The sequence below is a fragment of the Ambystoma mexicanum genome, chromosome 2p (genome assembly GCF_040938575.1).
Source record: "Ambystoma mexicanum isolate Mex_15411 chromosome 2p, UKY_AmexF1_1, whole genome shotgun sequence".
NCBI classification, from domain to species: Eukaryota; Metazoa; Chordata; class Amphibia; order Caudata; family Ambystomatidae; genus Ambystoma; species Ambystoma mexicanum.
The window spans coordinates 599,054,629-599,067,229 of NC_090923.1; the positions used below are offsets into that span (position 1 = coordinate 599,054,629).

General features: G+C 42.4%; 1 protein-coding gene across 1 annotated transcript in view; it reads left to right on the plus strand.

Annotated features, from left to right (window-relative positions):
• ZMYND10 (zinc finger MYND-type containing 10) overlaps positions 1-12,601 on the plus strand; it is a 1,281,921-nt gene that overhangs the window by 1,045,262 nt on the left and 224,058 nt on the right. The window lies entirely within an intron of this gene.

Sequence of the window (12,601 nt, forward strand, 5' to 3'; positions counted from 1 at the left end):
AGTCTGGATCTTTATTCTTTTAGAAAAGACCAATATCCGAGATTTAGATGCATTTGGCTAGAGATTGTTAGCTACCACGTAGTGGTAAAAAAGATACATTTTCCTCCTGAGGCCACAAGGGTTACAATCCAAAAGAATAAAGTAGTCTGCAAAGGCCATCCACTCGATCGCCATCATCCCCAACCTGGCCTGTGCGACGGAAGGTCTCTGTCACATTCCCTCCACATCACACACGTACAGGTTGAAGAGAATTGGGCCAGTGAGCAGCCTTGCTTAACCCCTACATATGTAGCAATTTCCTGAGACAAAGTCCCCTCCTTGGTGAAGCGGACCATAATAGTTGTATTGGTATGGAGTAGGGTGAGGAGCTAGCATCTTGGACCACAATTTCGATATTATTACTCCATCAAATGCATTCGAGAGGTCCAATGATGCTTTAAACACATCTCATATATTGGACTGGTGTACCGAATCTCTTAAATGTGCCAAAACCGTTGCATTCAAGTTGGTTCCCAGCTCTTCCCTGAAACCCACTTGAAATTTGCTAAGAAGCAAATTATGCCTGACCACATTATTAAGATCTCTTAAGAGCAGGATGGCATAAACCTTACTAGCCGCATCAATGAGCACTATAGGTCTATAGTTACTAGGAATTAAGATATCGTCCTTCTTACATATGGGCACAATAATAGATTGAACCCAGGAAGCTGGGACAGTGTGGGTCTCGAAGATGTAATTAAATCCTGGTTTCAGGAGGTTAGCCCACAGCTCAGGGGTGGCATTAATAACAAAAGGCGGAATGCCATCTGGGCCAAGGGCTCTGGACGGCTTAAGTTTGTGTATAGCCCATATAATGTCCTCGTGATCCCATGTACAACCTCCTACAACAGGAAGTCCTAAATCAGTACCTGGCCCTTTTACACATTTAGAGGGAAATGCAAATTTGTTTGTGTAATAAGCGATCCAAGCATCAGTTTGGATTATACGGTCTAAATTGCCCTTAGAAAAGTCTACAGTCCTATTAACAGCGGACCAGAATTTGCTATCCATACACTTCCAGAGATTTTACATCATGTTGTGGTGGGAATTCAAATAATGATCCATCCTAAGCGATTTAACCAAGTTTTTATGTCTGAGAATTATCTTACTTTTTAAAACCAAAAACTCCCTTATCGATAAGGACTGTTTTTTAAGAGCCACCAAGTCCCTACGTTTATTGATTTTACAGTTATAAATTGTAATATCCCACCTAAAACTCTCAGATTTGTTAATGGAGTTACCTCCCACTTTGCTAATCTTATAGGCACAGGTAAGTATAATGTTATAAGGATTCCCCCCTCGTAAATGGGAACTATCCCAAAAACCGGATTGGACAGATTTTGTTAACTAATCTGTAAGAAGAGTATTAAATCTCCTAATGGTATTAGTATTCCAATTAACTGATCTCCCTTGTTTCACCACTGAAAGACCCATAACGTCTGGCCTGACGTGAATACCCAAGTGGGCCAAAGATGGAATGAAAACCAGTGGGGTATGGTCCCCAAGGTCAGTATCTATATGAGCCAGGTTCCCACACACTTGTTTCCATACATTAGCCACGTATAAGAAATCAATCCTGGAGCTGTGGGAGCCCCTCTTCCACGTATGCTTGGGTAATTCCTAATTACATGGGTGGCCCAACATCCCCAAATCCCATCCCTCAAAAAATATATCCCACTGCATCCCCCGGCTAAGATTGGGGTAGAGAATCTTAGGAATAGCCCCCCCCTATCATTCCACTGGGTGCCCTCAGCACATAGTTAAAATCACATCCCAGCACAATACTTTTCCCAAGACCCTGCTCACACCATTCCCCCAGGATTTCACTGAGGCTCTCCTCCACATTTTCAAACTGCAATTTTATAGGATTCCAATAAAGGTTTAACAGCAAAATTGGCTCCAGTACATTCTCTATAGCCAATGGACTGCCCAGGAGGCAGTCCTTGTGACAGACCAATTTACAATTAAACCCCAAATTATAATTTACGGCTATAGTCAAGCCCCCACTCAGTCGTGGATGTGAGAATGTATAGAAACCCTCTATACTAAAATGATCAACAATCATAGTTTCCTGGAATAATTATATGCGGGGGAGAGTGTTAACAGAATACTTCCGTAGAAATATTTTCAAATTTGCGCTCTCACAAGTATTCCATGAAATAACTTCAATGTTAGTCATGTCATGCACATCCTGTACCTTGTCTTAGGGTCTCCAGCGTCTTGAGGGCTGGCTGTAGCCAAGACCAGTCCTGTCCATTGTTTAACAAATTAGAAATCAAAGACAGAACTGGCATAGAATTATTAGATTGATTAGAGTCAGAATATACTGTTTGCCTAGCTGGAATAGTCATGGGTTCCTTATATGCAAGGAAGATGTTAGCTTCCATTGCACTAGATAGTGTCACCAGATTAAATCCCAACGACTTGAGATTTTATTCTTGAGCTCTTACCATATCTGCCGCCAACTCCGAATGGAAATTACATACCATTCGGAGATTGTTGTGAACTGGCAGAGAAATGGCATCAATATCGTCAGTGGTTCTAGATCAGAGTAGAGGATCTTCTTAAAAATATTTAACAGATGTGTTCTGTTAAGATTGGACACTTGATTTGTCTTATTGTTATTTATCCAGCCAATGATTTTCCCTGTATTAATCATTGAGACAGGCTTTTCAGGAACCAACAACTCCTTTTTCCTATCAAGGACTACTGATTCATCAGGCTTAGCTATAACTACCCCATATATGTTGCCATCCAATGGGGTTGTTAAGCTTGAGAATGCTACTCCCCTAGTCATATTATTATTGACCGGTCCACTTTCTTTATTAACAGTGGACTGTGCCCCAATAGGCTGTGAGCCTACCTGGGGTGCTTCACTCAATGAAGGAGCTAAAATCTGTGAGCCAATCATAGAAGAAGCCCCTAAATGCTGCGAGCCAGTAGAAACCCTAGCATGCTTTGTGCTGACTATTTTTCAAAAGGCCATCATCTTTGTTTGTAACCTCCCCCTGGTTGTGCAAGTCCTGGGAATCGAAAATTTCCTCATGTGGTAATTCCACTGTTTTTCTAGTATGTTTAGATTTTTCTTTGCACTTAGTCCCCTTTACCAACGGGGTCTGATGTACTTCACCTGTTTCTTCACTACTAATTCTCGTGATTAACCCTCACTTAAGTTGTTCAATAGCTTGTTCATGACTGTCCTCCTCCATTTGGACCATCACATCCAACAAAGGCGACGGGCTATCTGGAGCATTTGACCTCCCCCTTCATGGAAATTCTCCCCAACATTACGACAGGGACATACGGTTCCTCCATCTCTTTCCCCCCTATAAGAGGTAGATGGTCGTTCCCCTGAAATCAAAGATTCTAGTAATGTAGTGAGTTTGGCATCCAGAGTGGACAATCTGATGTTTTGTTCAACCCTCAACCTGTCGGCCTCTTTAAAATTTAGATCATTCATGGTTTTGCCCTCCACTAAACCCTCCAGAAAAGCGAGTCGTAGAGTTAATTAGTTAAAAGGCAGATTGTTGCCCTGCCAAAACACCTCCTAAAGTTTCCTGTGTTTCGCTGAGGGTTTTCAGAGCCAAATTCAAACTAATTGGTAAGTTAGACTGGAGGGGAAAAGTAAAATCGCTAACTGCTGAATTAACTATAGGTTGTTTCTCCGTTCTGCCGGGAGTTGGGGTAGGATTACCTGCGCCTCAGGCTTGTTATATGGTACAATGCCCACACTCTTAATACAAGCTTCTGGTCCATCCCAAAACTCTGTTTGTGTACAACCCTCTTTTAAATTAATGGGTGAGTAAACTTTCTCTTGGTCATAGTTTTTCTCCATTCGTGGTAACCCTATGATTTCCGTGCACTGAGCGCCTGAGAGAGCTACATCAGTTTTATTTTTTATGATCCTAAGGATTTCTGAAGAGGAAGCCCCCTCCGAAAGGCTCCTTAGCCCCTTCCGATTTGATTCCGGAAATCTTGTTGGCATCTCCAAATCAATAATTTCTTTTAGTAAATCTTTAGTAATCTTTTTTAGTAAATCCCCTGTTTTAGTAAATCTTTAGTAATCTCTTTTAGTAAATCCCCTGTTGCGTCAGCTCCTTGTAAAAATGAATCATCCATGTCCTCCTTACCCTGGTTATTACCTCTGCTCTTAAGTCTTTGCTGTCACAGGGTGGAGCCATCTTTCAAATGGCTCAGAGAACCTCAAACGTTAGGTAAGTCAAACATCTCAGAGATTGGCCTTACGTCACTGTTGGTAGTTCCGAATACAAACAGACTTGAGGAATGCGGGGCAATTAAGGCCTTTCCAGCACTGTGCTGCCCACTAATGCAATTAGCATCCACACAATTAAAGGAGTCAAACAATGGTAGACATTTCCCCTTCCCCATTTGTCCCCTTAAATTAGCCTCTTGTAGTGGTGTGGGTGCATGAATGCGTACCACCCTTTTAATACACGGTACACATTCCTGTGAACACTCTGCATCTGTTAATTCGTACCTGCCAGTGGAAAGACTAGTATTTCCTAAAGGAGCCTTTTTAGTCAAAGAACACTGTTTTTCCGGATGATTGAGCCCATCATTTAGATCCGATATAGTTGTAACAATATCATTAGGGAGCATAGGCTCAGCATCATTCTTCTTTGAAGGCCCCTTTTGTAATAAAATCCCACGCTCTCCCAGGTTTTGGATCTTGGGTGACAGAGGAGCACCGCTCCCCTTCCACAATTTCCTCCTTCTCCCCACCCACAAGCCCCAGAAGATGTGGCAAGCTGTATGTCCGGCCCCCTTGTCGCATGCTCCTCAGTGGAGCCAGCAACGCTTCTTAGAGCAGCATAGTTTAGCAATTGAGGCCCCCAAAAAACAAAACAAAAACAATTAAAAGGAAAAAAGGGTAATAAAAAAAAAACAATGCTGACAAAAGGTAGCCCACGTCAAGCTGCCAAATGATTCTATAAGACAAGGATGTATAACAGGGAATAAATAGTCGCCTTACTGGATAGCGTAGTTATACCATTAAGTATGTGAACTCTTTATATCTCTGCCCAAATAAATAGTACGCATATCGAAAAAAAAAGAAACCTCTGGATTAACATATAAAATGCGAAATTTAACATAGTAATGGTTAAAATAAGTACAAGTTCATCACCGCTAAATAAGACCTCAGCAATTTACACCATCAATAATAACAATAGCATCCAACCGGGGAGAAGAGAACCTCGCAGCCCCTTTGTAGGGTCCTTATAGAAATATTAATGATAACACGTGGAGTTGTGCTCCACTAAGAAGAAAGCACGTCAAGGTATAATAAACTTGCCGTCCTGGGAAAGCCTGATTGCTTGGGGAGCTGCCTTAGTCCGTCTCTCCCCCCCACTGACCGGCAAGTAACTTTAATCTCCTTACAATGGTCCAATCAAGTTCAGGCGATAGAATCACTTATGGGCACAACCCAATTCCACTGTAATAATTTCCAGAATACTAAAACATATACAGCCCAACAGCCTTACAGTGAAGTTGCGCCCTTTACGCCAAGCGGGCTTAACGCCACAAGGGTATTGCCGCTGCGTTGAAATAGGCCCGCTTCTGGGGTGGGTGTGGCCTCCAGACGCCATGCTGCAGGCGTTGCTAAGATTCCAATAGTTCACGATATCGTCAATAGTAGTACTACATGAGGTTCAGGAGCAGTATTTACCCAAGCACATAAAATCCCCAAAGGGTGCTGCCGCCGCGTTGAAATAGGCGCATTTCTGAGGTGGCCGTGACCTCCATACGCCGTGCTGCAGGCATTGCTAAGATTCCAATAGTTCACAATATCGTCAATAGTAGTACTACTTGAGGTTCAGGAGCAGTATTTACCCAAGCACATAAAAAGTTACAGGCACCAACCAACTTCTTTTGCACACTTGTTGCTCTTTTCAAGCCAGAACCCTTTTCCCATCCAGTCCTTCCTTTATTCCATAGCATGAGTTCACTCCGAGCTAGTAGAGGGACCCTAATGGTCTGGGTGCCAGTTGTAGGCAGGGTGAGATAGGGTTCAGTTGAAGGCAAAGTCAGTGTTCTAGAGGAAGACTGTTCAAACAAGTAAGTATTTCACTTTAAAGTTAGTTAAGGGTCCAGGGACTTCAGGAAAGACACCCTAGGAGGATTTCACAGTGGAGCTGGGTGAGTGGCCTCCTAATCACCGAAAACAGCCCCAATCTATCCAGAAATCACAAAGATAAAATAGGTAAAATACCCCAGCCAACACAGTACCTCAACACAGAAGAAGAGTTGCAGCAGGAAGACTTCCTGATATGCAGCCAAAAACCTGCTCGATGGATTCCTTTGTCAAGAAGATGGAAGGCAGGACTTTGGAAGGGCTTTTGCCACAGGGATCACAGGTGAAGGCTCCAGCCAAGAGTTTCCTCACGGCTGGATGCGGCTCTGCGGATTTGGTGCCTTTTCAAGAGCACAGAAGAAGACAGAATATCGCCAGTCAGATTCTCGTTGTTTGCAAGGCCCAGCACTCTGGTGAGGGGACTTTACAGACCTGAATCGTGCCTCTGGAGATCTAGCAGTTTGCCCACGAAGTTTCAGCGAGATTCGGAATTAGGAAGACCGTACACCCCACAATGGCTCGAGATCCCAGGGTATTGGGGTATTAAAGCCCCGCAAGGTCGCAGCACAGCGGCTCAAAATGCAGGTCTTCTTGAATCTAGTGGGTCTCACTAGGCTCTGGGTCATTGTTTTCAGAGTCCCAGGTAGATTGGAAGAATGGGCTACTGCAGGCTCCGGTTACACAGCAGGCTCTCCGGTCGCTGGAATTCGTTTCAGCTGTGAATTCTTCTTCTTCTTCGGTTTTGGTTCCAGTGGTCGACTACCTGTTCAGCTTCCAGGATCTGACTTTTATGCAGGAACAGCCATGCAGCATTCAAACTTGGGGGGAGGGGGGAGTTTGCCGTCCTTTTAGGACAGCCAGCCGCATAGTTTGAACTGGATTCTCAGAGGTAGGCTGGAAGACAAAAGGCTGCATAGTTTTGTACTCCTTCCTCGCTTCCTGCCTTTACAGACACTCTGGAGCCTGGGCGGGGGATCTGCCAAAGATAAAGTTAACGCAAAGACATTTCCCACCCTTGATGTCAGGAGAAGGAACAACAAAAGACAAGGAATGCTTAAATGGCAAAAAAAGACCACCAGGGCCATTTTGGTCAAATTAGCACCCATGGGTGGTGCCTTTAGCGTGGCTGTGCAACCAGTCAGCGGTAAAGGTGCACTGAATGAATAAAAAGGTTCTCTGCCCCCAGCCATTAAAGTTATGTTTGTCCTTGTAACATAAATGTAACATTTAAAACGAGTATCTCCCCAACACTCCACATAAAGTGGGGGGTGCTAGTTTCACCTAATAAAATGTACAGGGGATACAACGATCCTTTCTACCCTTCAGAACTGTAGTTCTCACAAGGTTAGCCAGAAAAAGTTAAAAGGGGAGACTCTATGGCAACCCAGCAACAATAGGCACTTATTGCCAAAAAGTTTTCATAGAGGAGAACTTTTAAAACACAATATGGAGAGTCTTCCAAATGACACCCATGAAAAAAGTACAAGATCATGCGAGCGTGGAAAAATATTCCCACTCACTGAGGTGTAGGGAAAAATAATCTACCAGTCCAGCAAAATGTTCTGGGGTTGACACAGGTCAGGAAGATTTATCATTCATAGGAAAATCTTGCCTAACAATAAGTAACAATCTGATTTCTAATGGCGGTAAATCAAAGGTAGTATCTTTTCCAAACAAAAAAAACGAAAACTATGTGCTGGTACTTGGGGGCGGAAAGGGTTGAGGTTGTGGCGTCTCTCCGCTACCTAGGGTATAACTGAACGAACATCTATTCACTAAGCATGTGGAGGGCAGCCTTAAAAGAAAAATGTGTCACATTTCTAGTGCACATGAAGCAGATCTTTTGGAAACTTTGCAGATTTTCCATTTTCCCTGTACTTAAGTACTATCTGGGTAAGATTGAGCCTACATTATTATACGGGCTAGACATGGCGACTATAATTCTGAGCATGTATCTTGACTCTTTACAGGGCCTTGTATAGAAGAGCGTGTTGTGGTGCTCTACTTCCATTCCTATTGCTGTTATTTGCCATGAACTCAATTTAACATCACTGCAGGCTCGGCTTCTTTGGTGTCAATCATTGACTTACTCTACTATACTCTCCCCCTTCCAATTCCCTACACATAGATCTGCACCGGATATGGAATGAGTGTACAGTAAAATCAGTAACTCTTTATAGAGATACTATGCAGGGTCTGTTGGGGTGAATAGGTTCTTCCGAGTCTGCATTCATAGCGAATCCTGATGCAACCAAACAAACTCTGCAGGCATGACTGGAGATTGACTATTGAAGACATGTCTGTCTATATTTCTTACCTCGAATACGCTAGGTTCTCGCATCCGAGAGGTCATCTATCTATGTATTTGAGGTGTTTTCCTTGTAACGAGTTTCATAACATCTATTTAAAACTTAATCAAATTCATACCAAGGAAAGAAACCAAACACTGGTAGTCTGTTCCTTTGGTAGAAACTTTGGTAACTTGTCGCTTCTGCAGTTCTGTTTTGCCAATTGAAACTCCAAGACACTGGATCTTGGAATGCTCGGCTTTGAATGCAATGCGTGCTAATTCCTTCTCCGAAGACTTGAACAGCTCCACATCTAATTATGCTAGGGAATTGCTATGGTCGAGACTTATGTGGGGTGAAAATATTTAATTGATTTGCATTTTTTGAATGGAATTGATCTTAATTTGTAAATTGCATGAATTTTATAGGAGATTTATTTGTGTATTTTTCTGTTTCTGATTTGTTGATGTTGATTTTTATTTTCTTGCGTGTCTTTTCTAATTTGTGTAAGATTTTATGTAAACCAGATCACAATAAAATAAAAAATAAAATTGTGAGGAGATTAGTCGTAAAGGTATGGTAGAGACCAAAAAGGGGCTACCCATTCGCCTTGCCTCACTGGAGAGAAATGGCAGATGGCTGAGTTTAGTTGTGGAACTCTGCTCCACATTATGCCAGCATTCACACCAACAGGAAGTAGACAACCCAAAATCGGGATAAATGTTGCAGCAATTTGATGTCTCGTAATACACAAACCACTCAGGATAGGATCCCAAAGTTAAATATTACATGTGATTCTAGGGATCTTATTCCACAAATTAAGTCAAAATGTTACATTTTAGACGCTTAAGTACCAGGTCTCGGAATGTAGTAGATAGTGACTGAAATACATATAACAATCTAAAAAGTGTTGCATTAACAGCACCCGGCCCAGCCACGAGATCTCCAATGACTTGATCCTTTTGCAGGGATTTGGAAATTCGATGAAATTAGTTTTATGAAGTTGGTGCCAAAACAAAAAACTGTAAGAATGTCACAATGCCTAGTACGATCGTTACCTCTGTTTTCTTTCCCTATGTCCCACCCGGCCCACTATTTTGTCTTGTGGTACCTGGAAACACTTGTGTATATGCACCATACAAATGTCCAATAAATAAATGTTTTCTTGATGTATGCCCAGTTAATGCTGTTGAATGTTTTGTTGGCATCTAATGCCAGCATAGCACACCTCTTAACGGCACATCTTACCCAATCCACAAGGTTTATTGTGTTGTCCTCCACACATAATTTACAATAAACTCAGTCTTATCAGGCCATGTGAAGGATAGGACAATACTCATTAACAGTATGGCTAACACTTTGGTGAATATTTTTGCATCTTTATTAAGCAAAGTAATTGGGTTGTATAATTCCCACTCTGCATTAACATTATCTAGTTTAGGAATAAGGATTGGTCTGGACTCAGCCATCGAACCGACACTGCACCTGAGACCAAAATAGAGTTAAACAGTTCCTTAACGTGTAGAGCCAGAATGTACTTAAGCATGCTATATAAGCAATTTGGTAAGCCATCTGGGCCGGGTGTTTTATTTCTGGGGATTGAACTAATTGCCATCTCAGTGTCCTCAGAAGTGATTTATGCTTCCAAAGCCTTCCTGTCTGATGGGGCAAGCCTGGGTATACCACAAAATACTCTGAAGTCCCTCTGAGCCATAGAGTCTACAGTGATATTGCTTGTCAGAGCTTTGTAATGTTTCTACAATTTTAAATATTACTTCATCCTTAGATTCGGGGCTATAGTTATGTAAGTTTAGTTTCTGAAATTTGGCTTCTAGTGAGTTATTTGCTTCGCTGTTTTTTTTATCAATAAAACAGTTTGGCGTGTTGCAGCAAATGTGCAGATCGAAATGCCAGGTGTGCATGTAGTTGACTGTGAGTGATTGGTAATGCATTGAGGCTTTGTCTGCATATGGTCCTGTTCTTTTGCCTATACCTCTGTCTCCACAGCCACACTTGTAAACTCTTTGGCCTTCATAAATGCAGATGTCTTTCCACTTATTAATCAGGGGCCCAAAAGATAAAGAAGCCCTCAATCTTGTATTTACCATTCACAGAGAATCGAGTATGTAAATTGCGAGGTAACCCAGCTTTTATTCAAAATATACAAAACAGCCCGGGAAACAAAATTGACATACACTCTCTCGCTTTTGAGGTACTGATTCGTCACTGCTGATGTCATTATGACACACCAGTTACAAAAACCTATCTCTACTATTCATTGGTTGACACTCCACAGCTACATATATTTTTTTAAATGTGCAACAATTATGATTGGATGGGTCCCTATCTAATAGCACCACCTATTTTTTGTTTGTTTTTTTTGTTTGTTTATTTCTAACTCGCCTTAGCCCGCAGGCAACAGGGCACACAGATAAACAAACATGTTAATAGAACAAGACACACAGAGTCAACAGAGCGAACATCTGTTATCTGTTACAGATAACAAATGTACATCACCACTCTTAAACTTCTTGGATTGCTCATTGCGTGCTCCTGTACATCAAATGCCTTGTATTTTTGCTAATAAAATGTAATGGTCGAGCACTCGCCGGTCTGTGAATCGCTATCTTGTGATCTTGATGCTCCTGAATACAAAACTCCCCTCCAGTTCTCTTAGCCTTGAGATTCCTTTCTGCCAGCTGCCATTCAGCCACTGCAAATTCCCTGAATTTAAGTGCCTTGGTTTAGTGACTGTCTTTCAGCTCGAGGTCCAGTTCGATTTCCAGAGCCTTTGTCCTGCTGTTTATTTTCAATGTTAAAATGGCAATGGTTTTGTCACGTTGTTCACTACTATCTACCAGGTCCTAATGCATGGCTGCCATATGTTGATGTTCCACCCTATGGGTACGCAGCATCCTTATTTAACTGCAATGGATTCTTATCTACATGTGTAGTGATTCCCTCAACTGTGTACGCTCTTACCTGTCACCTTATGTATTCTACCTGTCACCTAAAGTATTCTTTTTAAACCGCACCACTTGTACATGCTAGGTCTGCATGCTAGTCACTTACTAGAGTCGTGCAACTAACTATTTTCTATGGTAGCTTCATTTCCAGGAGTGTTTAAAGCTTGGTTTCAAATGTGTCCCTCCATACATTATATTTTTTATATCATCTGAGAAATGAAGGAGGGGCGGGGCTTCGAAATGTTCTCTTGTCAATAACTGCATCACTACAACTTGGTCCCTTGCTCCTCCATCCTGCCACATTTACCTGTACAGTCAGTCTCTTTTGAGTTATAGGGAGATGCTACATCCCATAGGAGTTGCAATAATCCAATATCCCTAAAAACACACCCAGTTGCTGCAAGGATCACATTCAATCCCTCTGCATCATCCACAAGGCTGTTCTGGGCCAGGACCCACATTATCTACAACTTACTCTCACTAAACACTCTTCCCTCCAGATGATGTTTACGTTCCTCCGGCACCAACCCTGTGTGTTAAGCGCTGCGCTAAACAGCAAACTGGTGGCTGGTCTCTTTGCTCAGCAGACTCCCTCCTATGGAATATCCTCCCCCTTCCTCTTTGTCTTGAGCCGGATCTCCTCAAATTATGGGAGCTCTACAAGATTTTCTTTTTCACCTCCTCCTTCCCTTGCTCCCTCCTCTGTTAAATTCCACAGTTTATGAGATTGGTGACCTGGGCCCTTATGTGTCCTCCCGGGTCCTGACCTCCCACACCCAATCACCTACAGACAGCCTGCACCCATCCCAGCACTTTGCCTTGGCACCGACTGACCTATGTCACCACAGGCCTGCACTTAATATTTATTCTCTCTCTGCACTTGCACATTCTGAAGGCTCACAAGGCCTAGTAGATCTGGCTCTATCTTTCATTGTTGTATTTGTTCTTCATTCCCTTGTCCCCTCCCTTTTGCCATGTGTGCACATTGAAACACAATTTACTTGGTTTATCCGCTCCTTACAAATGCACAATAAAATAAATGAAATAAAACCAGTCAATTAATAAATGAGGTCCAACGAGAGAGGGACCCAGAGCTTCACGTGTGGGACTAGAGAGATAATGGATTGGCCATGCAATGCAGATGTTGTTCTTTTTCAGTCCTTTCCTTATTTTTGACTTTACATCTTGCCCGTGCCAGTCACTGTATGTTTTAT